The sequence below is a fragment of the Hyperolius riggenbachi genome, chromosome 9 (genome assembly GCF_040937935.1).
Source record: "Hyperolius riggenbachi isolate aHypRig1 chromosome 9, aHypRig1.pri, whole genome shotgun sequence".
Taxonomy (NCBI): domain Eukaryota; kingdom Metazoa; phylum Chordata; class Amphibia; order Anura; family Hyperoliidae; genus Hyperolius; species Hyperolius riggenbachi.
Window position 1 is genome coordinate 161236062 of NC_090654.1, and position 23411 is coordinate 161259472.

A 23411-nucleotide genomic window follows, 5' to 3' on the forward strand; every position below is an offset into this window, starting at 1 on the left:
TAGCAGGCTTTGTACCGCCATGCAGTCATAAATGTAATAAAGATAAGTGGTTCAATAAACAGGGACCACGCGGCAACGCTAACCCAGCAGCAGCAGACGTGATGGAACAGGAGCAGGCGCAGGAGGAGAAGGCCACGCTTTGTGAGACACAACAACCCAGGCCTTGCATGAGGGCAAGAAGCGTGCGGATAGCAGGCTTTGTACGGCCATGCAGTCATAAATGTAATAAAGATAAGTGGTTCAATAAACAGGGACCACGCGGCAACGCTAACCCAGCAGCAGCAGACGTGATGGAACAGGAGGAGGCGCAGGAGGAGAAGGCCACGCTTTGTGAGACACAACAACCCAGGCCTTGCATGAGGGCAAGAAGCGTGCGGATAGCATGCTTTGTACCGCCATGCAGTCATAAATGTAATAAAGATAAGTGGTTCAATAAACAGGGACCACGCGGCAACGCTAACCCAGCAGCAGCAGACGTGATGGAACAGGAGCAGGCGCAGGAGGAGAAGGCCACGCTTTGTGAGACACAACAACCCAGGCCTTGCATGTGGACAAAAAGCGTGCGGATATAGCAGCAATGCTTTTTGCCGCCATGCAGTCATAAATGTAATACAGATGAGAGGTTCAATAAACAGGGCCCGGAAACGCAACACCATCCCAGATGTTCATTGGTCATGTTACTTGGTTGGGGTCCTGGAGTGTTGCGTAGTCATTTCCAATCCAGGATTGATTCATTTTAATTTGAGTCAGACGGTCTGCATTGTCTGTAGAGAGGCGGATACGCCGATCTGTGACGATGCCTCCGGCAGCACTGAAACAGCGTTCCGACATAACGCTGGCTGCCGGGCAAGCCAGCACCTCTATTGCGTACATTGCCAGTTCGTGCCAGGTGTCTAGCTTCGATACCCAATAGTTGAAGGGTGCAGATGGATGGTTCGACACAGCTACGCCATCTGACATGTAGTCCTTGACCATCTTCTCCAGGCGATCGGTGTTGGAGGTGGATCTGCACGCTTGCTGTTCAGTGGGCTGCGGCTGCATGGGTGTCAGAAAATTTTCCCACTCCAAGGACACTGCCGATACCATTCCCTTTTGGGTACTAGCTGCGGCTTGCGTTGTTTGCTGCCCTCCTGGTCGTCCTGGGTTTGCGGAAGTCAGTCTGTCTGCGTACAACTGGCTAGAGGAGGGGGAGGATGTCAATCTCCTCTCTAAAGTCTCCACAAGGGCCTGCTGGTATTCTTCCATTTTGACCTGTCTGACTCTTTCTTCAAGCAGTTTTGGAACATTGTGTTTGTACCGTGGATCCAGAAGGGTATAAACCCAGTAATTGGTGTTGTCCAGAATGCGCACAATGCGTGGGTCACGTTCAATGCAGTCTAGCATGAATTGAGCCATGTGTGCCAGAGTCCTACCAGAATCCTCATCATCCTCTTGTGAGCGTTGTGATAGTTGTTGTGATGCATCATAGTCGTCACCTTCCTCCTGGTCTGCTTCTGCTGACCATTCGCGTTGAATTGTGGAAGTCCAACGTGCACCGCTCTGGCCCTCGTCAGTGGTGGCATGAAATTCCTGCTCCAACTCCAGCTGTTCCTCCTCCTCTTCTTCGTCATAGCTGCTGGGGCCAGCGTTCCCTGAGGCGGATGGCCTGATGTTGGTACCATCACGCTGATCGTTTTCTCCTTCAGATTCCCCCAGTTGCATCATGACAGCTGTTTCCTTGATTTTTAACATCGACCTCTTCAGTAAACACAGCAGTGGTATGGTAATGTTGACTGAAGAGTTGTCACTGCTCACAAGCAACGTGGATTGTTCAAAATTTTGGAGGACTTGGCAGAGGTCCAACATGTTGGCCCAATCGGATCCACAGAAGCTTGGCAGCTGGCCGGATGCGCCTCGGTACTGCGCCGTCATGTACTGGACCACTGCACTCTTCTGCTCGCAAAAGCGGGCTAGCATGTGCAGCGTAGAATTCCAGCGCGTAGGGACATCACACAGCAAGCGATGGTGGGGGAGATTGAAGCGCTCCTGCATCTTGGCGAGTGCCCCCGAAGCAGTACTGGAATTTCTACAATGTTTGGACACTCGACGCACCTTCAACAGCAGATCGGGCACGCCTGGGTATGTCCTCAGGAACCGCTGAACTACTAGGTTCATCACGTGCGCCAGGCAAGGGATGTGTGTCAGCTTAGCCAACCTTAAAGCGCGAATGAGATTACTCCCATTATCACACACAACCATGCCCGGTTTCAGGTCCAGCGGTGCCAGCCACAAATCCGTCTGTTCCTTTATTCCCCTCCAAATTTCCTCCCCTGTGTGCTGCTTATCCCCAAGGCAGATTAGCTTCAGCAACGCTTGCTGACGCATGCCAACAGCTGTGCTGCACTGCTTCCACGATCCTACTGCTGCTGGGTTAGCGTTTCCGGATGAGGTACAGCTTTGAGATGCGTTGGAGGAGAAGGAGTCAGAGAGGTAGGTGCTGCTGTTATCCAGTGGGAGGGACGGCGGTGCAGCTGTTTGTGGCGTGGGCAACACCCGTGCCGTAGCAGGTGAGGAATCGCTGCCAGGCTCCACAAGGTTCACCCAGTGCGCGGTAAGGGAGATGTATCTACCCTGGCCGAACGCACTCGTCCAGGTGTCAGTGGTGAGGTGAACCTTGCAGGCAACGGCATTCTTCAAGCTTCGGGTTATTTTGCTGACCACGTGCTCATGCAACTCAGGCACTGCAGAGCGTGCAAAGTGGTAGCGGCTGGGAACCACGTAACGTGGGATGGCCACTGACATCATGCCCTTGAAGCTGTTTGTCTCCACCAATCGATATGGCAGCATTTCGCAGGCCAGAAGCTTGGCTATGCTGGCTGTTACTGCCACGGCCCGGGGGTCATTTGCTGGCAATTTCCTCTTGCGCTCAAACATCTCCGACACAGACAACTGAACCGTAGCGCTGCACACGGAAGGGCTGTTGGTTGTTGTGTTTGATGAACACTGGGAGACCTCAAGAGCACTACTCCGGAAAGTGACAGTGTCAGCGTCGTCTGATGTTTGTGAATGTTGTGAACCACGCAATGGCTGGGCTACTGCTGCTGCTGAGGCGGGTCTGGTGAACCCAAGGGAGGCAGTGTTGTTTCTGGTACCCTGTCCTGACGCGTTTGCCCAAAGAGTGGGATGTTTGGATAGCATGTGACGGCTCATGCTGGTGGTGGAGAGGTTGTTAATATTTTTCCCCCTGCTCAGGCGGGTCTTGCACACCTTGCAAATCGCCATGGTAACATCCTCAGTGCAGTCTTCAAAGAAAGCCCAGACTTTGGAGCACCTGCCTCCTTGCTGGCGATTTCTGTTTGCTCCTCTTTTGCCTCTCACTTGAACTTCCACGCTTGTGGTGCCTGAAATTGCGCGCCGCCTACCTTGTGGCACAAGGCGAACTCGTGCAGCAGTGTGTTCTTCAACAGACTCATCTGTGCTGCTGCTACGACGGCGATGTTCTCGTTCACAAACAAAATCTGGGTCTCTGTCCACATTGTCCATACCCTCCTCTTCCATCTCCTCAAACTCGTCATATGTCATTGTGGGCCACCGCCGTGGAGTAGAGCTCCCCACAACAACCTCTGCGCAGCACACTCCAACGTCGTCTTCCAGATCTTGTCGGCCGACCTCCTGCAATTGCAACCCCTCCTGCCCAAATTGCTCTGGGATTTGGGTTTCCGAGTCCTCTTCGGACTCGCCTCGTATTTCAGTGCGCGGTACATTTCCCACAGTTAACGGTTGTGAATCCAGGCACAACATTTCTGGCTGTTCCTCCATTGACCTTTGAAAGGTGGAAGTTTGTTGGGCTGGGAATAGCTCCTGCGAATACCCCATTGTGTCCTGAGGTAATTCATCGGACTGGTTATCTGGCAGTTGTGTGCGTGGTGTCGCTGCCGGTTGTGTCAGCTTTGTGCCCACTGGCTCCTTGTAACTGGCTGAGGACTCGGACCTCGTGCGTGATGTGCTGGTGCTGCTTAACCCACTGCTGGACGCTTGAGAGGTCATCCAAGTAATTATCTGGTCCTGTTCTTTTGGATTTGTGAGGGTTGTTGTCCTGGACAACATGGGTGGTATTGAGTGGGTTTTCTTGGGTGCTCCCCTGTGGCCTGTACGTGAACCGTCAGGGGAAACACCTCTTCCCTTGCCCCTCCCTCTTTCACCGGATTTCTTCCTCATTTCACTTATCCTTACAGTACACGCTGACTGGCAGCAGTACAGTGGCAGTACAGAAATGCTATACAGTACCACTATTCCCAGCAGCGACACAGAGCACAATGCTATACAGTGACGGGTGAGCGGTGTACCACTATTCCCAGCAGACACAGAACAGTGAACAGAATGCTATATAGTGTGGCTGAGCGAGCGGTGTACCACTATTCCCAGCAGACACAGAACAGTGAACAGAATGCTATATAGTGTGGCTGAACGAGCGGTGTACTACTGTTCCCAGCAGACACAGAACAGTACACAGAATGCTATATAGTGTGGCTGAGCGAGCGGTGTACCACTATTCCCAGCAGACACAGAACAGTGAACAGAATGCTATATAGTGTGGCTGAACGAGCGGTGTACTACTGTTCCCAGCAGACACAGAACAGTACACAGAATGCTATATAGTGTGGCTGAACGAGCGGTGTACTACTGTTCCCAGCAGACACAGAACAGTGAACAGAATGCTATATAGTGTGGCTGAGCGAGCGGTGTACCACTATTCCCAGCAGACACAGAACAGTGAACAGAATGCTATATAGTGTGGCTGAACGAGCGGTGTACTACTGTTCCCAGCAGACACAGAACAGTACACAGAATGCTATATAGTGTGGCTGAACGAGCGGTGTACTACTGTTCCCAGCAGACACAGAACAGTACACAGAATGCTATATAGTGTGGCTGAACGAGCGGTGTACTACTGTTCCCAGCAGACACAGAACAGTGAACAGAATGCTATATAGTGTGGCTGAGCGAGCGGTGTACCACTATTCCCAGCAGACACAGAACAGTGAACAGAATGCTATATAGTGTGGCTGAGCGAGCGGTGTACCACTATTCCCAGCAGACACAGAACAGTGAACAGAATGCTATATAGTGTGGATGAGCGAGCGGTGTACCACTATTCCCAGCAGACACAGAACAGTAAACAGAATGCTATATAGTGTGGCTGAGCGAGCGGTGTACCACTATTCCCAGCAGACACAGAACAGTGAACAGAATGCTATATAGTGTGGCTGAGCGAGCGGTGTACCACTATTCCCAGCAGACACAGAACAGTGAACAGAATGCTATATAGTGTGGCTGAGCGAGCGGTGTACCACTATTCCCAGCAGACACAGAACAGTGAACAGAATGCTATATAGTGTGGCTGAGCGAGCGGTGTACCACTATTCCCAGCAGACACAGAACAGTGAACAGAATGCTATATAGTGTGGCTGAGCGAGCGGTGTACCACTATTCCCAGCAGACACAGAACAGTGAACAGAATGCTATATAGTGTGGATGAGCGAGCGGTGTACCACTATTCCCAGCAGACACAGAACAGTAAACAGAATGCTATATAGTGTGGCTGAGCGAGCGGTGTACCACTATTCCCAGCAGACACAGAACAGTGAACAGAATGCTATATAGTGTGGCTGAGCGAGCGGTGTACCACTATTCCCAGCAGACACAGAACAGTGAACAGAATGCTATATAGTGTGGCTGAGCGAGCGGTGTACTACTGTTCCCAGCAGACACAGAACAGTACACAGAATGCTATATAGTGTGGCTGAACGAGCGGTGTACTACTGTTCCCAGCAGACACAGAACAGTACACAGAATGCTATATAGTGTGGCTGAACGAGCGGTGTACCACTATTCCAAGCAGACACAGAACAGTGAACAGAATGCTATATAGTGTGGCTGAGCGAGCGGTGTACCACTATTCCCAGCAGACACAGAGTGGCAGTAAACAGAATGCTATATAGTGTGGCTGAGCGAGGTACACAGAGTGGCAGTAAACAGAATGCTATATAGTGTGGCTGTGCAAGCGGTGTACTACTATTCCCAGCAGACACAGAGTGGCAGTAAACAGAATGCTATATAGTGTGGCTGAGCGAGGTACACAGAGTGGCAGTAAACAGAATGCTGAGCGAGCGGTGTACTACTATTCCCAGCAGCGACACACAATGACTGGGGGGGACCCTGGCTAGCGTGGCTGGAGCGCGAACTACCCTGCCTGCCTACCCAAAGCTAAACCCACAGACAAATGGCGGAGATATGACGTGGTTCGGGTATTTATTTACCCGAACCACGTGACAGTTCGGCCAATCAGAGCGCGTTCGGGTCCGAACCACGTGACCCGTTCGGCCAATCACAGCGCTAGCCGAACGTTCGGGGAACGTTCGGCCATGCGCTCTTAGTTCGGCCATATGGCCGAACGGTTTGGCCGAGCACCGTCAGGTGTTCGGCCGAACTCGAACATCACCCGAACAGGGTGATGTTCTGCAGAACCCGAACAGTGGCGAACACTGTTCGCCCAACACTACTCCTTATTTGTTGCGCTGGGTCTCCTCCTGCAGGCGGCAGGAACTGGCTCAACTTCCCCTTGAGGCGTGGGTCCAACATCATGCTGATCCAGATCTCCTCCCTCTGCTTCATCTGGATCACCCTGGGGTCCCTGCGCAGGCACGTCAGCATGTGCGCTGCCATTGGGAAGAGGCGGGCCACGTCTGCTGGCACATCGACGTCAGTGCTGTCCTCATCCTCCTCCTCTGCCGCCTCATCCTCTCTCCACCCCCGCACCAACTCAGCTGCGCTGTGCTGATCCCCCTCATCAGCAGCCAGGTCAGGGACCTCCACCAAGTCCTCCTCCTCCTCCCCCTCAGAGGTGGACTGCGCAGCTGGTTGCCGCTCCTGCTGGTCCAAGGCTGCCGCTCCCTGTTCCAGCAAAGCATCGAGGGCCCTGTTCAGCAGAGAAACCAGGGGCACCCACTCGCAGACCATAGCATGGTCCCTGCTCACCATGTTTGTGGCCTGCAGGAAGGGAGCCAGCACAAAGCACACCTGCTGCATGTGCCTCCAGTCATCATCGGGGACGATGGACGGGATGTTGCTGGTCTTGTCCCTTCTCTGAGCTGCAGAAACAGTGGCCAGGGCAAGGTACTGTTTGACAGCGCGCTTCTGTTCAACCAGACGCTCCAACATCGCCAGGGTGGAGTTCCAGCGAGTCGGAACGTCAAGGATCAGCCGATGGCGTGGCAGATCCAGCTCCTTTTGCACGTCTTCCAGGCTCGCACAGGCTGCAGCCGAGCGCCGGAAGTGACGCACAACATTCCTTGCCGTTTCCAGCAGTTCGCCCATCCCCTGGTAGGTGCGCAGGAACTTCTGCACCACCAGGTTCAGCACGTGGGCAAGACAGGGGATGTGGGTCAGGTTTCCCCTGTCTATTGCGGCAACCAGATTGGCCCCATTGTCGGCCACCACCTCTCCGACTCTGAGGCCTCTGGGGGTCAGCCAAATCCTCTCCTGCTCCTGGAGTTTGGCCAACACATGGGTTGCCGTCAGCTTGGTCTTCCCAAGGCTGACCAAGTGCAGCAGCGCTTGGCAGTGGCGGGCCTTCACGCTGCTGCTGAGGCGGGGGGTTTGGCCAGGTGTGCCGGAGGATGGCAGAGGATCGGAGGAACCTGCTGCAGTTCCCCTGAGCCTGCGGGGTGGCACCACCCACTGTGTTGCTGCTGCTGCTGTGCCCGCTGCTGCTCTCCCATCCTCACCCCCTTCCACCAAGCTGACCCAGTGGACAGTGAAGGACAGGTAGCGGCCTGTCCCGAAGCGGCTGCTCCAGGAGTCCATGGTGACGTGGACCCTTTCACCAACCGCGTGCTCCAGCCCTCGCTCCACATTGGCCATCACAAAGCGGTGCAGTGCAGGAATGGCCTTGCGGGCAAAGAAGTGTCTGCTGGGGAGCTGCCAGTCTGGGGCTGCGCAAGCAAGCAGCGCACGAATGTCGCTCCCCTCCTGCACGAGCGTGTACGGCAGCAGTTGGGAGCACATGGCCCGTGCCAGCAAGCCGTTCAGCTGCCGCACGCGACGGCTGCTGGGAGGCAGAGCCCTAACCACCCCCTGGAAGGACTCGCTCAAAAGGCTCTGGCGTGGCCTTTTGCTGACACGGGAATCAGCAGACACAGCGGAGGAGGCCACTGAGGACTGGCTGCCAGAACAGGCCTCAGTGTCGGCGGCAGGAGTTGCAGAGGGGGGAGGAGCAGTGCGTTTCCGCACTCCTGCTGGTGCTGCTGGAGGAGCAGGAGGGCGGGTGGCTGCTGTTGCTGCTGCTGCTGCTGCTGAAGGCTGTGCAGTGATGGGTGTGGTGCCACTGCCAGCACCAGATGCCTTCAGCCTCTGGAACTCCTCATGCTGGTGGAAATGTTTAGCCGCAAGGTGGTTGATGAGCGAGCTGGTGCAGAACTTTAAGGGGTCTGCACCTCTGCTCAACTTCCGCTGACAGTGGTTGCAAGTGGCGTACTTGCTGTACACAGTGGGCATGGTGAAATATCGCCAGATTGGTGACTTAAACATCCCCCTACGGCATGGAAGCGCTGCTGCCTGTCTCCCTGTGGTGGTTGGGGGGGGGGCTTGGGTGCGGCTGGTGGTGGTACTGGCAGATGCTGCTGCTGCTGAGCCTGAGACACCAGCAGGCTGTGGGACCTGCCTACTGCTGCTGCCAATGCTTGCAATGATGCGCCTCCTTGCAAGGCCCACAAGAGCATCCTCCTCCTCCTCCTCAGAGCTGCTGAGGACGACATCCCCTGGAGGTGGTGGCACCCAGTCTCTGTCTGTCACCGGGTCATCATCATCCTCCCCCTCCTGAAACATGTCCTGCTGGGATGAGGACCCCCCAAACTCCTCTCCTGATGCATGGATGGGCTGCTTGACTGTCGCCACAGTCTTGCTGTCCAATCCCTCATCCCCCAAAGTGCCCATCAGCATCTCCTCCTCAAGATCGCCAACAACAGCAGACAATTTACTCATGATGCCTGGGGTCAAAAGACTGCTGAATGACAGGTCGGCGAGTGACGGTGAACTGGCCTCCTCCCCAGACCCTGCTGGGCGGCTGCTGCGAACAGGGGTGGTGGTGGTGGTGAGGGTGGAGGCCTCGGATGCAGAGCTGATGGCGGGCTGCTCATCCTCCGTCATGAGTTGCACCACAGTGTCTGCATCCTTTTCCTCAATGGGACGTTTCCGACCCGGCTGGAGGAAAATGGGAGCAGGTGCTACACGCTGCTGCTGCTGTGTCTCTGCAGCGTGAGTTGCAGATGCTCCTGCTGGGCGGCGCCCAAGGCGTCCACGGCCAGTGGCTATGGGAGGAATGTTAGCCACTGACGCTGCTGCTGCGGAACTGTGCATGGTGGCGCGCCCGCGGCCGCGGCTTGCCACAATGCTGCTCCCTCTCCTCCTGATTCCCTTGCTGCCCTTCCCCTTGCCCAAACCGCGCTGGCTGCCACTTCCAGACATCTTAAATGTTTTGGGCGTATAGACAAAAGTTTTGTAAAAGGGCGGGTGAAAAGTGGGGTACTTTAATGGAGTGGGTTGGTTGGTGAGGTGACTGAGTGAGTGTCCCCTAGTACAGTAAGTAAGTAGTAACAGTCAGGAAGTACAACTAGCAGTTACAATAATCAGTAGTAATCACAAGTAAATTTAGTGTGTGTACACTCACACAGTGAGTGACCGCACGCAGGAGCTAGTAGCCTATGAACACAGTGACTGAGTGTCCTAGACTCCTAGTACAGTAAGAGTAAGTAGTAACAGTAAGTAGAACTAACTAATTACAATAATCAATCAGCGATCAGAAGGAAATGGAGTGTGGGTGGTGTGTGTACACTCAGACAGTGAGTGACCGCACGCAGGAGCTAGTAGCCTATGAACACAGTGACTGAGTGTCCTAGACTCCTAGTACAGTAAGAGTAAGTAGTAACAGTAAGTAGAACTAACTAATTACAATAATCAATCAGCGATCAGAAGGAAATGGAGTGTGGGTGGTGTGTGTACACTCAGACAGTGAGTGACCGCACGCAGGAGCTAGTAGCCTATGAACACAGTGACTGAGTGTCCTAGACTCCTAGTACAGTAAGAGTAAGTAGTAACAGTAAGTAGAACTAACTAATTACAATAATCAATCAGCGATCAGAAGGAAATGGAGTGTGGGTGGTGTGTGTACACTCAGACAGTGAGTGACCGCACGCAGGAGCTAGTAGCCTATGAACACAGTGACTGAGTGTCCTAGACTCCTAGTACAGTAAGAGTAAGTAGTAACAGTAAGTAGAACTAACTAATTACAATAATCAATCAGCGATCAGAAGGAAATGGAGTGTGGGTGGTGTGTGTACACTCAGACAGTGAGTGACCGCACGCAGGAGCTAGTAGCCTATGAACACAGTGACTGAGTGTCCTAGACTCCTAGTACAGTAAGAGTAAGTAGTAACAGTAAGTAGAACTAACTAATTACAATAATCAATCAGCGATCAGAAGGAAATGGAGTGTGGGTGGTGTGTGTACACTCAGACAGTGAGTGACCGCACGCAGGAGCTAGTAGCCTATGAACACAGTGACTGAGTGTCCTAGACTCCTAGTACAGTAAGAGTAAGTAGTAACAGTAAGTAGAACTAACTAATTACAATAATCAATCAGCGATCAGAAGGAAATGGAGTGTGGGTGGTGTGTGTACACTCAGACAGTGAGTGACCGCACGCAGGAGCTAGTAGCCTATGAACACAGTGACTGAGTGTCCTAGACTCCTAGTACAGTAAGAGTAAGTAGTAACAGTAAGTAGAACTAACTAATTACAATAATCAATCAGCGATCAGAAGGAAATGGAGTGTGGGTGGTGTGTGTACACTCAGACAGTGAGTGACCGCACGCAGGAGCTAGTAGCCTATGAACACAGTGACTGAGTGTCCTAGACTCCTAGTACAGTAAGAGTAAGTAGTAACAGTAAGTAGAACTAACTAATTACAATAATCAATCAGCGATCAGAAGGAAATGGAGTGTGGGTGGTGTGTGTACACTCAGACAGTGAGTGACCGCACGCAGGAGCTAGTAGCCTATGAACACAGTGACTGAGTGTCCTAGACTCCTAGTACAGTAAGAGTAAGTAGTAACAGTAAGTAGAACTAACTAATTACAATAATCAATCAGCGATCAGAAGGAAATGGAGTGTGGGTGGTGTGTGTACACTCAGACAGTGAGTGACCGCACGCAGGAGCTAGTAGCCTATGAACACAGTGACTGAGTGTCCTAGACTCCTAGTACAGTAAGAGTAAGTAGTAACAGTAAGTAGAACTAACTAATTACAATAATCAATCAGCGATCAGAAGGAAATGGAGTGTGGGTGGTGTGTGTACACTCAGACAGTGAGTGACCGCACGCAGGAGCTAGTAGCCTATGAACACAGTGACTGAGTGTCCTAGACTCCTAGTACAGTAAGAGTAAGTAGTAACAGTAAGTAGAACTAACTAATTACAATAATCAATCAGCGATCAGAAGGAAATGGAGTGTGGGTGGTGTGTGTACACTCAGACAGTGAGTGACCGCACGCAGGAGCTAGTAGCCTATGAACACAGTGACTGTCTGACTGAGTGTCCTAGACTCCTAGTACAGTAAGAGTAAGTAGTAACAGTAAGTACAACTAACTAACAATAATCTATCAGTAATCAGAAGGAAATAGAGTGTGTGTACACACAGACAGTGAGTGAGTGCACACACGCAGGAGCTAGCTAGTAGCCTATAAACAGTGACAGTCAGTGAGTGTCCTACTCCTAGTACAGTATAACTACAATACTATTAGTAAAGGACAGCAGAAATACTGGTATAGATGAGAGAAATAAACAGAGGACAGCTGCCCACAGAGGCAAGGCCCCCCTGAGGCCTAAACCTGTAAGCTTGCAGCAGCTGCCTGTCTCTAATGTAACACACAAGCTACTAACTAAAATACAATGTCTATCTAACTAACAACAATATAGGTGTATATGGCAGGTGTAGGTGAGCAAAAATGCTAGGTAAATGATCACAATAGAGCACTTGCTAAGCCAAAGCACAAAGGAGCAACTCTCTCTCTGTACAAGTCTCAGGCAAGCATGGAGAAACGGAACATGGCGGCCGCTATTTATAGGGTAGGGGCTGGCCAGGGTCCCCCTCTGTGATTGGCTGCCGTCAGAGGGCCTGGGAGCCCTCTGATTCGCTCTAAGGACATCAATCTGGGCTATGACGCTATTCGAGCTCGGTACCGAGCTCGAATAGCGCCGTTTGCTCGAATAGCTCGAATAGTGAATGGGCTATTCGAGTGTACTCGGATAGCCCATTCGAATAGCTACAGCTATTCGGAGCTCGAATACCAAGCTCGGATAGCTGAAAAAGAGCTCGAATATTCGAGCTACTCGAATATTCGAGCTCTGCTGAGCACCACTGCTGTAGGACACCTCAAGCTCACTCCAGCCTGAATAACCACAAATACCTTCTGTTTTAAGAAGGCAAACTTCTCTTTTGCATAGCATTTTTACTAAGGAGGCTTTTTGGCCTCTTTCAGTCCCTTACACACTCCTAGAAGTTCTGGTGCACCATAAGCTTGCTGGGCAATCTCTAAGTTTATTGCTCTATGACTGTTATCAAAAGTTACATTTTATAATCACTGAATTATTGATTGTGGCCCTAAAAACCTTCATATCTTTTCTTTCTTGTTTTGTCATACTTGTCTAATGCCTGTATGTCTATGTATTTTCCTTATATGCACTGTAGGGCTGTCATGAAAAGTAATTTTGTTGTGTTACACAATGACAGTAAAGTGCTTGAATCTTAATTAAAGCAACCCAAACCAAACATTTTTTTAATTCAAAATATTTAGTTGTACCACTCTGACACATACAAAGATAAATAAACACTCCTTTAAGCCTATGAGCATTTCAGTGCATGCTTCTCTCCCTTCTCGTTTTATAACTAGGGTTATACAGGTGGCAGCCATTACTTCTGAGCTTAGAAGGAGGTTTTAGATCATGGGTGTGTTTGTCATCAGCTACCGTCCCTCACAGGGGCATCGTCTATGTGAAATCTCACACAAGCTGAGATCACCTCCCCTGTGACATCATCAGTAGCAGCCTGTGTTTTGTTTTTTATCTCCTCCACCAGTGTGCCGGAAAAATCCCGGCAATATGAAAGGAAGGGAGGGGTTCCTCCAATAAATGTAAAATATTTTATATTTGTCATCATTCGGTTGAAAAAAGGCTGCTATTTATTATTATATGTTAGAAAATAGATTTTATTTCTGAAATCTTGCATTTTTAATTTGGGTCCACTTTAATAATGGGCAAACATTGCAGACCGTTGGCAAACATTTCAACAAAAGTTTGTAAATTAAACTTTCGCAGCAGACCCCATTGACTTTAATGGTATATTTGCAGCCACAATTGTTTTGTTGTTTTTTTTAAAGTGTAAAAACTGTCCGACAACAGAAGCTGGGGCATGGCAGTAATGGGGCAATAGCAAAATTTGCCCTAAAAAAACGTATTTTATGCAGAAGCTTATTTTAATGTGTAAAAAATTGATTCTTGCACAGTGTGTGTCTCAAACCGCACTACAAACTCAACGGTGACGTGAAATGCTTTGTGTGACAATGTCTGGTGAGGTGACACATTTTTAAAGTAAAGTGCAGGCATAAAATATGCTGTCTGCAAAGTGTGGGTCTGGGACTAACACACTACAAAGACAGTGATGTTATGTAAGCAGTGTTCCCCAACCCTGTCCGCAAGGCCCACCAACACTGCAAGTTTTGTGGAAATCCACAGAGCTAGATAATCAACTCTGCTGAGACACTAATTACCTCACCTGTGCATGTTTGTGGTTTTCTGCAAAACATGCACTGTTGGTGGGCCTTAAAGACAGGGTTGGGGGCGTACATCAAAAAAAGGCATCGGGAAAAAAGGCCGCGTGGTGTAAACGATAAGCAGTATTATCGTTTATAGAAATATTGTGTAGAATTTCATTTACAAATAGTGTTTTAAGAATTTATAAATCATTAAATAATGTGTATGAAATCAGCAATTCTTAAAACGTTAATATTCCCTGTTTCTAAACTGAAACTTATAATTACGTTTGTTAAAAACCCTCCCTGTACCTATCCCTAACCCCTAGACCCCCTGGTGGTGCCTAAACCTAAGACCCCCCTGGTGGTGCCTAAACCTAAGAACCCCTCTGGTGGTGCCTAAACCTAAGACCCCCCTGGTGGTGCCTAAACCTAAGACCCCCCTGGTGGTGCCTAAACCTAAGACCCCCTGGTGGTGCCTAAACCTAAGACCCCCCCTGGTGATGCCTAAAACTAACCACCCCAAAGCCCTCCCTGTACCTATCCCTAACCCCTAGACCCCCTGGGGGTGCCTAAACTTAAGACCCCCCTGGTGGTGCCTAAAAACTACATGGGGGTGCACTATAGGCTAGCTATACACCACCAGTGTTGATCGGATACCTCATTATCCTATTCGAGTTTGCTCGAATTCGGATAGTAAACTATCCGAATTCACTCAAAGTTCGATATTCGAGTTAATCGAATACCCGATTCGACCTCGGATATCCGATGTCACTATCCGAGTCTGTATTCGAGTAAAATATTCGAGCTGGCCTTAAATAGCTTTTAAAACTTGTATTGGAGGTCAATGATGCATGAAACCACATTTTTTATGAAGAAAAACATAAAGTGATTATGTGGTGATGTAGTAGTTATAAAAAAGGTATCAAAAATAGTAAATTAACCTCATGAAAAGTGTTTGCATGAGAAGGTGTGTCCCAAATGGTTGTAAGTTGGAAGTCTTCATTTACGTTGTCTTCATCTTCTTCTTCTATATCTTCTTCTTTTTCTTCTTCTATATCTTCTTCTACTCAAATCTTCTTCATTTTCTACTTCTTGTATCTTCTTCAATTATTTTTTTCTTCTTCTCTATCTTCTTCTTCGTCTTCTATATCTTCTTCTTCTTCTTCTATATCTTCTTCTTCTTCTTCTATATCTTCTTCTTCTTCTTCTTCTTCTTCTTCTTCTTCTTCTTCTTCTTCTTCTTCTTCTTCTTCTTCTTCTTCTTCTTCTTCTTCTATATCTTCTTCTTCTTCTATATCTTCTTCTTCTATATCTTCTTCTTCTTTCTTCTTCTTCTTCTTCCTCTTCTTCTCTATCATTATATTATGTGTCTTGGTTTTCCTTTCTTTTGTCATATTTTTTTTTTACTTCATTTGTGGAAATATTTTAATTTAATAACACCATAGTTATATTTGTGTTGATGGCATAATAGGTAGTGGCACATTGCAAGCCACAGCGCCTTTTTCTGTGTACCCTGGCGGTGGTAAAACACAGACATCAGCACGAGGAGGAAGTAGTTGCAGCTATTGTAGTGTGGTAATAGCTGGTAGGAGAGTGGGTGGCAGCAGAAAATAGTTCTTTTTCTGTTCTCCCTGGCAGTGGTAGCAGCACACAGACAGCAGAAGCTCAATGCAGCTACAGGAGGAGGAGTAGTGTGTGTCAGGCAGTGTGATGTGACTGCTGACATAATAGGCCCTGGTTCCTAGCGGTGGTACCAGGGCCGTAAATGAACACCATGAGGTTCAAGACAGCGGTCGTGAAGCCCACATTGTGCCCAATACACAATTGGGACAGCACAGTTTTCAACCCGGGCACCTCTAAAATGATTAAAAAAATTTTTTTTCAAAATAATGCAGCTATTTTTGAGCGTAAATAGCTGGTGACACATGGGCAGCAGCACCTTGTAATGTGTTCCCTGGTAGTGGAGACACAGACAGCAGGAGGAAATACAACAGCAGGCAGCGTGAGGAGGATGAGTGTGTGGCAGTGGCAGCAGGCAGGCGGGCAGCGAGACATAGCTGCTGGCGCATGGGCAGCAGCACCTTGTAATGTGTTCCCTGGCAGTGGAGACACAGACAGCAGGAGGAAATACAACAGCAGGCAGCGTGAGGAGGATGAGTGTGTGGCAGTGGCAGCAGGCAGGCGGGCAGCGAGACATAGCTGCTGGCGCATGGGCAGCAGCACCTTGTAATGTGTTCCCTGGCAGTGGAGACACAGACAGCAGGAGGAAATACAACAGCAGGCAGCGTGAGGAGGATGAGTGTGTGGCAGTGGCAGCAGACAGGCGGGCAGCGAGACATAGCTGCTGGCGCATGGGCAGCAGCACCTTGTAATGTGTTCCCTGGCAGTGGAGACACAGACAGCAGGAGGAAATACAACAGCAGGCAGCGTGAGGAGGATGAGTGTGTGGCAGACTGGCAGCAGGCAGCAGGAGGGCAGGCAGCGAGACATAATAGGCCCTGGTTCCTAGCGGTGGTACCAGGGCCGTAAATAAACACCACGAGGTTCCAGACAGCGGTCGTGAAGCCCACATTGTGTCAAATACACAATTGGGACAGCACAGTTTTTAACCCGGACACCTCTAAAATAATAATTATTTTTTTTTTTCACTGCTGCCTCTGTGCTGGCTGGACAGTGGGGTGGATGGTTGAGGGAAGGCTTCCTCCAAGCGCTCAACAAGGGACAGCTGCAAATCCCTCATTTGTTGCGCCCGGTCTCCTCCTGCAGGCAGGAACTGGCTGAGCTTCCCCTTTTAGACGTGGGTCCAGCATCATGCAGATCCAGATGTCCTCCCTCTGCTTCATCTGGATGACCCTTGGGTCCTTGCGCAGGCACCTCAGTATGTGCGCTGCCATTGGGAAGAGTCTGGCCATGTCTGCTGGCACATCATCGGCAGCCCCAGAGCCGACAGTGCTGTCCTCCTCATCCTCTGCCTCCTCCACCTCATCCTCTCTCCACCCCGCACCACTCCAGCGGCGCTCTACTGCTCCCCCTCATCAGCAGCAAGGTCAGGGACCTCCACCAACTCCAAGCCCTCCTCCTCAGAGGTGGCCTGTGAAGCTGCCTGCAGCTCCTGCTGGTCCAAGGCTGCCGCTCCCTCTTCCAGCAGTGCATACAGGGCCCTGTCCAGCACACACACCATGGGGACCCACTCGCACACCAATGCATGGTCCCTGCTTACCATGTTGGTGGCCTGCAGGAAGGGTGCCAGCACTGAGCACACCTGCTGCATGTGCCCCCAGTCCTTCGTGGAGATGATGGACGCGAGGTTGGTGGCGGCACGCCCAGTTGCAGTGATAGCGGCAACTGTTGCTTGTGCAACGTACTGGCTGACAGCCTGCCTCTGTTCAACCAGATGCTCCAACATCGCCAGGGTGGAGTTCCAGCGAGTTGGAACATCGATCATGAGCCGGTGCTGTGGCAGGTGCAGCTCCTTCTGCACCTCTTCCAGGCTCGCTACGGCTGCAGGCGAGTGCTGGAAATGATGCACAACCTTCCTTGCCGCCTCAAGGAGTTGGTCCATCTCCTGGTAGGTCCGCAGGAACTTTTGGACTACCAGGTTCAGGACGTGCGCCAGGCAGGGGATGTGGGTCAGGTCTCCTCTGCTGATTGCAGCAACCAGGTTTGCCCCATTGTCGGACACCACCTCTCAGACTCTTAAGCCTCTGGGGGTCAGCCAATTCCTCTCCTGCTCTCGGAGTTTGGCCAGGACATGGTTCGCCATCAGTTTGGTCTTTCCCAGGCTGACCAATTCCAGCAGCGCTTGGCAGTGGCGGGGCTTCACGCTGCTGCTGAGGCGGGGGGTTTGGGCTGGTGTGCCGTAGGATGGAAGTGGATCAGAGGAACCTGCTGCAATTCCGCTGACCCTGCATGGTGGCACCACCCACTGCATTGTTGCTGCTGCTGCTGCTCTGACAGTGCCCGATGCTGCTCCCCCCTCCTCACCCCCTTCCACCAAGCTGACCCACTGCGCGGTGAAGGACAGATAGCGGCCTGTCCCAAACCGGCTGCTCCATGAGTCCATGATGACGTAGACCCGTTGACCCACCGCGTGTTTCAGCCCTCTCCCGAAATTGGCCATCACAGAGCGGTGAAGTGCAGGGATGGCCGTGCGTGCAAAATAATGTCGGCTGGGAATTGGCCAATCGGGGGCTGCACACATCAGGAGCGCACGCATGTCGCTCCCCTCCAGCACAAGGGAATAAGGCAGGAGTTGGGAGCACATGGCCCATGCCAGCAAGCCGTTCAGCTGACGCATGCGACGGCTGCTGGGAGGCAGAACACTGACCACCCCCTGGAAGGTGTCGCTGAGCAGGGTCTGGCGACGCCTTTTGCTGGCATGGGAATCACTGGAGGGAACAGAGGAGGCCACTGAGGACTGGCTGCCAGAACAGGCCTCAGTGTCGGCGGCAGGAGTTGCAGAGGGAGGAGGAGCAGTGCGTTTCTGATACACTCCTGCTGGTGCTGCTGGAGGAGGTGGAGGAGGGCGGGTGGCTGCTGCCCTAATGCTCATGAACTCCTCATGCTCATGAAAGTGTTTCCCTGCCAGATGGTTCACCAGAGAGGTGGTGCCGTACGCAGAGGGCTCCTTCCCTCTGCTGAGCTGCTGGCGGCACTGGTTGCAGGTGGCATACTTGCACTCTACATATGGCAGGGTGAAAAAATTCCAAATTGGGGAGGTGAAGTTGCCCCTTCGGCTGGAAGGTGCTGCTGCCGCTGGTCTCCCTGTGATGGTTGGGGGGGGGGGGGGTTCTTGGTGCGGCTGGTGGCACTGGCAGAACTCTTCACCTCCGGAGAGCACAGGTAACTAGAGACTAGAGCACAGAGCAGGGCAGGCTGCCTTGCCTAGGCACAGGGCCTAGCTGCTGCAGCTGCAGCAGCACCAGTGACAGTCTCCCTCCCTAGTCCCTATTCACACAAACTAAACTGCCTAAAATACAATCTATCTACAATACAAAGCAATACAGGTGAATATCAAGTGTTGGAGTGTAAAAACGCTTGGTGTTTTGAGCAATAAATGCACTACTTGCACAGACAAAAAGCACTGGAGCAGTCTCTCAGTACAGTCAGTCAGTAAGTCGCAAGCAGGACGAGTGAGGCAACATGGCGCCCGCTATTTATAGAGGGGGGCTTGGCCAGGCTCCCCCTCTGTGATTGGCTGCAGTCAGAGGGCTGGGAGCCCTCTGATTCGCTTGTGAGGACTCGAGGTGACGTCTGACGTGACGCTATCCGAGCTGATGACGCTATCCGAACTCGGATAGCTAGGTTATCTCCGGATAGCTGATTGCTATCCAAGTGTGCTCGGATAGCACAGCCCGGATAGCTAATACTATTCGAGCTCGGTATTCGAGCTCGAATAGTAAAAAAAGAGCTAGGATATCCGAGTATCTCGGATATCCTAGCTCGGATGAGCATCACTGTACACCACACTACAAACAACAATAACAAAAATTATATCAGGGTCAGTCCTAAAAAGGACACTTAAGGACCCTAGTTGGTGAACTACAAGGAGCACAACACCTATGGAAGCAGCCACTGGATAACGCAGAGCTGCTATCTATCTGTCCCTCAATCAGCAACACAGCTCTCCCTACAATGACTCCAGGCAGACTTTAAAATGGCTGCTAGGTTAGTTTCTTTTGGATTGGGGGTTGGCCCGTTTGATAAAAAATGCTTAATTGCCTGCCCTGTACCTCCTGACTTAAAGGTGAGGGGTCAAACAATGGCTCCATGTTAAAGTATAGGGTGAACTCGAACTTCGCATAAAGTTTGCACTAAATGTGAATGATTTACGTTATTCACCACGAACTGTCCACTGGCAAACATGTTCGTCAGTTACTAATCTTAAATAGCTTATAGCTTATTTTAAGATAAGCTTAAAGCTAATCTTAAGTAGCTCATAGCTTATGTTTTATGTGAATCCATAGGTCAGTTCATATGTGTAGAGTGCTTACTGCATTGTCATTTTAAGAGGAATAGCAAGTTTGAATTGTCCCTGTGTCAGCAAGCTAGGTTACTTAAAGAGACTCTGTAACAAAATGTTCAGCCTTATTTCTTCTATCCTATAAGTTCCTATACCTGTTCTAATGTGGTCTGGCTTACTGCAGCCTTTTCTAGTTGCACTATCTATTATATCTAATCTTCTTTCCTTTGTCGAGCCTTATCATCCCAGAGAGGAATGTGCTGTGATAGGGAGAAGTTATGCACACCTCCCCGACGTTCCTTGCAGGCTCTGTGTGTGTGCTGTATGTATGAGTCACAGCCAGCATCTCTGCTTACAGCCAGCCTGTCTGTGGCCTTGTGAGCAGCTGTGAGTGCAGAAAGATCAGTTCAAAGCCCAGACAAGCAGCCAAGGCAACAAGTGGGAGAAATATTACAGCAGTGAAGTCACGTTTGAGAGGAGCCTCTGCAAACAGGCACCTGCTCTGATGATGTATTTCCTGTTTGGCGGCCATCTTCATTATTTACAAAAACAATGAATAAAACAGTGATTTTATCACCAAGAAAGCAGCAGAAGCAGCAAAAATGTCACAGAGGGGCCTAGGAGAAGACTACAAACAGGCTGGTACTTTTATTTATGTAAGATTTTCACAGTACAGATTCTCTTGAATTTTAACCAGAGAGCCAGGCTGGAAGTGTACTTCTTTTGCATCATGCTTCTGTTCAGTATATGTCTTACTTATGTCTTGTTGCCATTTTACAACCTTAGCAAAGAGGTGAGTTTAAAGGCATTGATTTTGTTAAGTTTTTTTTTTTTGAAAGTTTGTCTGCTTTGTAGTGGTTCAGCAGGCAATGCCTGGGCGGAGTTGAGTTGTATTTATGTAAGGACTTTGTAGTAAAAGCTTGCAAAATTATCTTGTGAGAATTGCAGTTTGAAGTGCTTCTCTGAGGCTACTGTTCTCTTAGACTCTCCATTTGCTTATTGAAAATACACTGATGACCTATGCACAGTATTTTCCTTTCTGAGGATCAATTGAAGTTCAGGCAAAAATAACTGTAGTGCATTGTCAGACATGAATTCCTTTGGGTTACCTTACCTGCTTAAAGGGATACTGTAGGGGGGTCGGGGGAAAATGAGTTGAACTTACCCGGGGCTTGTAATGGTCCCCCGCAGACATCCTGTGTTGGCGCAGCCACTCACCGATGCTCCGGCCCCGCCTCCAGTTCACTTCTGGAATTTCTGACTTTAAAGTCAGAAAACCACTGCACCTGCGTTGCCATGTCCTCACTCGCGCTGATGTCACCAGGAGCGTACTGCGCAGACACAGACCATACTGGGCCTGTGCTGTGCGCTCTTGGTGACATCAGCGGGATCGAGGACACGGCAACGCAGGCGCAGTGGTTTTCAGACTTTAAAGTCTGAAATTCCAGAAGTGAACCGGAGGCGGGGCCGGAGCATCGGTGAGTGGCTGCGCAGGCACAGGATGTCTGTGGGGGACCATCAGATGCCCCGGGTAAGTTCAACTCATTTTCCCCCGACCCCCCTACAGTATCCCTTTAAGACTGTACAAAGAAAATATAATTAAAAGTCTCAGATGTTACATGAGAAAGACTGATCATTTACTGTAGTAGTCTATTTAATTATACCAGATCAGCAGTCAAAAACAACTGTCTTAAGTGGTAAGGTCTGTTACTTTTCACAGTTTAGCTGTTTGTTTTGCAAAACGTCCTGTTATTAGACTTCAACTTGATATGCAAGACATGTTATGCCAGGAGGATATAAATGGTACTACAGAATGCAATGGCAAATCTGCAAAACAATTTATTGCAGTGGTAGGAGAGTTTGTGGTCTGAAAGTTGAACAAGTAGAGAAATCAAACTCACTTCACGTTAGTGAAAGACTGATTCTACAGTAGAACATATGCTAACTTGACTAAGGATATGAATATTGCAAGTTAGACTGGATTTGCCAAGGCAAAGGCAACAACAGTCAATAGAGGTGTTATACTTAGCAGGAATCTCTAAGCTACACTAAATCTACAGCTACTGGATTATCTTATCACAACAGCTCTTAATGACCAGCATTCTAAATTTCACCCGTTAGCTCACCTCAGTGAGCAGTACAGAACTGTTGCACTGAGATGTATGATCATCTTTTGTCGTGAAATGGGCCAATTTTACAAAACAGATCCTTGCAGACCGATGGGAAGTTTGTGACAATTTTCCAGTGATGATCCCACACAACCCTACGTAGGATGTAAGGCCATGGATTTTAAATGTCAAGATAGTGCTAATAATATGTGTGTCCACTCAAGACACTCATTTTTATTCTTGAAAAGGTCTGACAACATATAACATGCCTGACTAACAACAAGTTTGTTTACAGAAACACATTATTTCCATATCAAATATGAATAAACTACCATAGCTCTGGCCTATCTCCACTAGTAACATTAGGCTGCTTGGCAGAGAGCTGAACAGAAAGCTGAACCAAACCCTTATCTATCACCAGGGCTGCTAATAGGGACAGTAATCTACTCAATATGACAAGACTTTTAACAGCCATTGTTTCATTGTAACAAGCCACTATTTTCCTGCAATAAATGACAGGCTAGCAGCTGTGTGGAGAAGTAATGACAATGTCAGTTTGAAAAGAACAAGTGAAAGGTGAAGATGATTCATGTTTCTGTCAGCAGTTTTGCTTAGAGACAGGAATATACCAGGCATTGAAAAGTATAATTTCTCAGCAATTCTGACACAAAGTAAGTGAAGATTTTATTTTGATGCTAAGCGTAAATGACTATACAGGTAGCAGAATGTTTAAAAAAAATGCTGTAGTGATCCTTTAACTGCTTAACCACTTCAGGATTCTGCGTACGCTTAACTACGCCCCTGAATCCTGAAGCGGTTTCCATGGAAACGGAGCGGCCGCTCCATGTCAGTTCACGGAGGGTGTCTCCGTGAACACCCTGCGAGCCTCCGATCGCGGCTCGCAGGGTAAATGTAAACACGCGGGGAAGATCTTCCCCGGTGTTTACATATATACGGCGCTGCGCAGCAGCAGCGCCGTAGAGGAGATCGGCGATCCCCGGCCTCTGATTGGCCGGGGATCGACGGCATCTGATAGGCTAAAGCCTATCCTATCCGGCGCAGGACGGCTCTCCGTCCTGCGCCGCACACAGGGGACGGGAGAGGGAGGGAAGGAGGCAGAGGGAGGACTAGTGCTGTGGAGGGGGGCTTTGAGGAGCCCCCCCCCGCTAGGCACAGTAGCGCGGCGGCGATCAGACCCCCCCAGCAGGACATCCCCCTAGTGGGGAAAAAAGGGGGGAGGTCTGATCGCCCTGCCTGATTTCTGATCTGTGCTGCGGGCTGAAGAGCCCCCGCAGCACAGATCAGCCAAACCACCCGGAATCCGGAAGTGGTTAATGTCCGTTCTATGCTGATTGGCATGAGCAGCAGCCCCAGGACCACTCTGTGCATGCAGAGCATGCTGATTTGATATTAGAATGTATGTAGAGGTCTGGGGCCCCTCAACAGAACTTATCCGGCTGGGCCCCCTGCAAAACCCTGCCTCCCTCCCCAGTTCAAA

At 50.0% G+C, this 23411-nt stretch overlaps 1 protein-coding gene across 2 annotated transcripts in view; it reads left to right on the forward strand.

Moving 5' to 3' along the window:
* Positions 1–23411, forward strand: part of LOC137532767 (sodium- and chloride-dependent GABA transporter 1) — a 388606-nt gene that overhangs the window by 185053 nt on the left and 180142 nt on the right. The window lies entirely within an intron of this gene.